Below are 5,000 nucleotides of genomic sequence, written 5' to 3'. Positions count from 1 at the left end.
GGCTCGGCGCGAGGCGTCGGGGTAGTGGACCCTCCCGAACACCACATGCCACGACAGGCGGCAGCCTGCGGGGTTCGGTGCTGGACTCTTCCCTGTTCGCTCGCCGCTACTGGGGGAATCCTTGTTAGTTTCTTTTCCTCCGCTTAGTAATATGCTTAAATTCAGCGGGTAGTCTCGCCTGCTCTGAGGTCGTTGTACGAGGTGTCGCACGCCACACCGCCAGCCGGCTGTGCACGCTACCGAGAAAGCACCGGTATGCGAACCGCCAGGCGACGGGCGCGCATCGCACGTTTAAGGAGACGCGGCCGGCCACACAGGCGACCACGACACTCCCAGGCGCCCGAAGCGGGACAAACGCCGCGCGCTTCAGTATACGTAGCCGACCCTCAGCCAGACGTGGCCCGGGAACGGAATCCATGGACCGCAATGTGCGTTCGAAACGTCGATGTTCATGTGTCCTGCAGTTCACATGTCGACGCGCAATTTGCTGCGTTCTTCATCGACCCACGAGCCGAGTGATCCACCGTCCTGGGTGATCTTTATCTTTTCAGTTCTCCACCGTCTCTTTCAAGACAGTTGCAGAGGCGGGACTGAGGCGTTTGACGGCCCCTGTTCCATTACTTTGTGTCCAACGGCCTGACGGCCGATGGGCGTCGTACGGCTCCACACCGGAGCGGACAGGCACTCGGGCGAAAGTCATTCAAAACCGGCGCCAGGCGCCAGGTGCCGCAGGCCAGCCGCTCCAGAGCTTCAGCGCTCGTACCACACAACAACACTTGCGCTAGTTTTGAGAGGCACGCGTGGTTCCGCACGCGGCGCACGGCTACTGCCGTACAGGTAGCGTGTTGCGCGACACGACACGCACATCGAAAGACATGCAGTCTAGTCGGTAATGATCCTTCCGCAGGTTCACCTACGGAAACCTTGTTACGACTTTTACTTCCTCTAAATGATCAAGTTTGGTCATCTTTCCGGTAGCATCGGCAACGACAGAGTCGATGCCGCGTACCAGTCCGAAGACCTCACTAAATCATTCAATCGGTAGTAGCGACGGGCGGTGTGTACAAAGGGCAGGGACGTAATCAACGCGAGCTTATGACTCGCGCTTACTGGGAATTCCTCGTTCATGGGGAACAATTGCAAGCCCCAATCCCTAGCACGAAGGAGGTTCAGCGGGTTACCCCGACCTTTCGGCCTAGGAAGACACGCTGATTCCTTCAGTGTAGCGCGCGTGCGGCCCAGAACATCTAAGGGCATCACAGACCTGTTATTGCTCAATCTCGTGCGGCTAGAAGCCGCCTGTCCCTCTAAGAAGAAAAGTAATCGCTGACAGCACGAAGGATGTCACGCGACTAGTTAGCAGGCTAGAGTCTCGTTCGTTATCGGAATTAACCAGACAAATCGCTCCACCAACTAAGAACGGCCATGCACCACCACCCACCGAATCAAGAAAGAGCTATCAATCTGTCAATCCTTCCGGTGTCCGGGCCTGGTGAGGTTTCCCGTGTTGAGTCAAATTAAGCCGCAGGCTCCACTCCTGGTGGTGCCCTTCCGTCAATTCCTTTAAGTTTCAGCTTTGCAACCATACTTCCCCCGGAACCCAAAAGCTTTGGTTTCCCGGAGGCTGCCCGCCGAGTCATCGGAGGAACTGCGGCGGATCGCTGGCTGGCATCGTTTATGGTTAGAACTAGGGCGGTATCTGATCGCCTTCGAACCTCTAACTTTCGTTCTTGATTAATGAAAACATACTTGGCAAATGCTTTCGCTTCTGTTCGTCTTGCGACGATCCAAGAATTTCACCTCTAACGTCGCAATACGAATGCCCCCGCCTGTCCCTATTAATCATTACCTCGGGTTCCGAAAACCAACAAAATAGAACCGAGGTCCTATTCCATTATTCCATGCACACAGTATTCAGGCGGGCTTGCCTGCTTTAAGCACTCTAATTTGTTCAAAGTAAACGTGCCGGCCCACCGAGACACTCAACTAAGAGCACCCTGGTAGGATTTCAACGGGGTCCGCCTCGGGACGCGCAAGCACGCCTTCGGCTCGCCCCACCGGCAGGACGTCCCACGATACATGCCAGTTAAACACCGACGGGCGGTGAACCAACAGCGTGGGACACAAATCCAACTACGAGCTTTTTAACCGCAACAACTTTAATATACGCTATTGGAGCTGGAATTACCGCGGCTGCTGGCACCAGACTTGCCCTCCAATAGATACTCGTTAAAGGATTTAAAGTGTACTCATTCCGATTACGGGGCCTCGGATGAGTCCCGTATCGTTATTTTTCGTCACTACCTCCCCGTGCCGGGAGTGGGTAATTTGCGCGCCTGCTGCCTTCCTTGGATGTGGTAGCCGTTTCTCAGGCTCCCTCTCCGGAATCGAACCCTGATTCCCCGTTACCCGTTACAACCATGGTAGGCGCAGAACCTACCATCGACAGTTGATAAGGCAGACATTTGAAAGATGCGTCGCCGGTACGAGGACCGTGCGATCAGCCCAAAGTTATTCAGAGTCACCAAGGCAAACGGACCAGACGAGCCAATCCGATTGGTTTTGATCTAATAAAAGCGTCCCTTCCATCTCTGGTCGGGACTCTGTTTGCATGTATTAGCTCTAGAATTACCACAGTTATCCAAGTAACGTGGGTACGATCTAAGGAACCATAACTGATTTAATGAGCCATTCGCGGTTTCACCTTAATGCGGCTTGTACTGAGACATGCATGGCTTAATCTTTGAGACAAGCATATGACTACTGGCAGGATCAACCAGGGAGCTGCGTCAACGAGAGCTGAGCAGCCGGCCGCCCGGGAGTGTGTCCCGAGGGCCCGCGCGAACACGCAAGCGTCCGCTCAATTATTCTGCAAACAGGAGGAGGCTGAGCTCCCCTGCACGATACACCTCGAAACCCTCTCAGGTCCCGGCGGCGCGCAGCGCCGTCCTAAGTACTTGGTCGGGTTCGAGAGAGGCGCAATCGCCCGGAGATAGGCGAGTAGACGCTTTCAGTGCGAACACCCGTGCTCCCAACTGAGCTTGCCGCTGCCGACAGAGGCCCGGGAGCGTGCTGTCGTGGCATTGCCGGCGGGAAACAACACGCGCCACCTACGGTGACCGGCAGCTCCAACGCCAGCGCCACAGAAGGGCAAAGCCCCACTTGGGTGCAGAAGCGAACTCTCCCAGCACAGCGCACGCGCCAACACGTCCGCAGAGCTGCGATACAAACCACCTGCGAGAACCGCTGGGGGCGACCGAGCAGCAGACGGCGTCGCGACGCCGAGTGCCGGGCGGCGGCGCATCCTCAACGCACACAGTCCGCAATCGGACCAGCACACTGCAGATGTCCACCGCGCTTCGCACCGGGCTCGGCAGAACCCACTTTGGCCGCCTGGCGCCGCGCGCAGGGTGCGCCGGCGCATAGCTGGGACGCCAGCCGGGCCCGTCGGCCGGCGCTCCTGCCACTGGGCGCCCCCCACCAGCCGGCTGTAGTGCGTGCGCTCACGCAGCGCGCGGCCAGCACGCCGGGCGGCCCCCCCTCACCGGCCGGGGACTGTCCCGCCAAGCCACAGCCTCGTATCGCTTCATACCCACATGGCCAACTCAGGTTCGGGGGCATGGCGGGTACCGCCGAAACAACCGGTTCACAGATGTACCGATCGTCGCTATCACCGATGCACCTGCAGCGCGAACAACCGCTCAACAACTGATTTCCAGTTCATTTGCGGATCTTTGGCAGCAAACGTATACGTCAATCTACATTTGCGAAATCTACGATTCTGGCATGCCTGCATGTTATGTGTCACGACACGCTACATCAGCCCACATACACACTGCGGCATGTACACGAGAGAACACGTGGAAGATGGTCCGCGCACGTGTGCAATGTCCCTTGCGCGGTCGACTGTCAACCGGCCTCTGTAGCATGTCGCAGATGTGGAACGCGGTCCACCGTGCTATCATGTTGTGTGGGGCAATACGATTAAATAGGAAAACCCTCGTCGCTACATCAACAGACGGCTCACGCTGATTCCCGGCAGAGGGAGGAGGGGGGGGGGGGGGCCAACATGCAATACTTTCGTCCGTACCTACTTACCACATGTCTGTACGGCGTACAACAGTGCAATCTCGCTGTAATGGGGAGACGAGACAAGTAGCATCGTGCACAACATATGGCCCTTATGATTCGCCATTGTAGGGCGCAGCCGGTGTACGGTCAAGCATGTGCCACATTATGTCACTCAGTACGTAACGACGGATGATCAGTGTGGGTTACGCGTACATCAGCGGACAGTCCACACAGGCCGTACCACAACGTACACTGACTGCATCGACAACCGAATGCAACTGAACAGCTGCAAGGCTCATTTCACAAACAAACGCCTGACCGACCAGCTTGGAAGGGCAGGAGGGGAGGGCGATATTCGTTCTGTAGCGGTACACCCTTCCAGTGGTTAGCGGGACTGTGTAGAAAGTACGCAACACTCGAAAGACCTTTATGTGAGGGTACGCACCATGGCATCAAGAAATACACATGACACCAGAGGATCCAAGCAGTGAACTATGTTCAGAGGGTTGCTGTTAGGCAAAGCTACATTCCTGTGACGTTACATGTGACAGTTAAGGTGCAGTGTAAGTTAGGTTAAGGTGCAGTGTAAGTTAGGTTAAGGTGCAGTGTAAGTTAGGTTAAGGTGCAGTGTAAGTTAGGTTAAGGTGCAGTGTAAGTTAGGTTAAGGTGCAGTGTAAGTTAGGTTAAGGTGCAGTGTAAGTTAGGTTAAGGTGCAGTGTAAGTTAGGTTAAGGTGCAGTGTAAGTTAGGTTAAGGTGCAGTGTAAGTTAGGTTAAGGTGCAGTGTAAGTTAGGTTAAGGTGCAGTGTAAGTTAGGTTAAGGTGCAGTGTAACTTAGGTTAAGGTGCAGTGTAACTTAGGTTAAGGTGCAGTGTAACTTAGGTTAAGGTGCAGTGTAACTTAGGTTAAGGTGCAGTGTAACTTAGGTTAA

At 55.4% G+C, this 5,000-nt stretch overlaps 3 non-coding genes across 3 annotated transcripts in view; all 3 read right to left on the bottom strand.

Moving 5' to 3' along the window:
• LOC126324765 (large subunit ribosomal RNA) overlaps window positions 1-192 on the bottom strand; it is a 4,222-nt gene extending 4,030 nt beyond the window's left edge. Inside the window, exon 1 of the ribosomal RNA XR_007559904.1 lies at window positions 1-192. This exon is cut by the window's left edge and continues 4,030 nt beyond it. This is a non-coding gene — a ribosomal RNA (large subunit ribosomal RNA).
• A 188-nt stretch (window positions 193-380) lies between these two features.
• Window positions 381-535, bottom strand: LOC126324768 (5.8S ribosomal RNA). The gene has a single exon (XR_007559907.1). It is a non-coding gene; the product is annotated as a 5.8S ribosomal RNA (ribosomal RNA).
• A 355-nt stretch (window positions 536-890) lies between these two features.
• On the bottom strand, window positions 891-2,783 carry LOC126324760 (small subunit ribosomal RNA). The gene has a single exon (XR_007559899.1). It is a non-coding gene; the product is annotated as a small subunit ribosomal RNA (ribosomal RNA).
• Between the last annotated feature and the right edge of the window lie 2,217 nt (window positions 2,784-5,000).

Source organism: Schistocerca gregaria, unplaced genomic scaffold (genome assembly GCF_023897955.1).
Source record: "Schistocerca gregaria isolate iqSchGreg1 unplaced genomic scaffold, iqSchGreg1.2 ptg000895l, whole genome shotgun sequence".
Taxonomy (NCBI): domain Eukaryota; kingdom Metazoa; phylum Arthropoda; class Insecta; order Orthoptera; family Acrididae; genus Schistocerca; species Schistocerca gregaria.
Note: the sequence above shows the minus strand (reverse complement) of the source record. Positions and strands in the feature narration are given on the sequence as shown.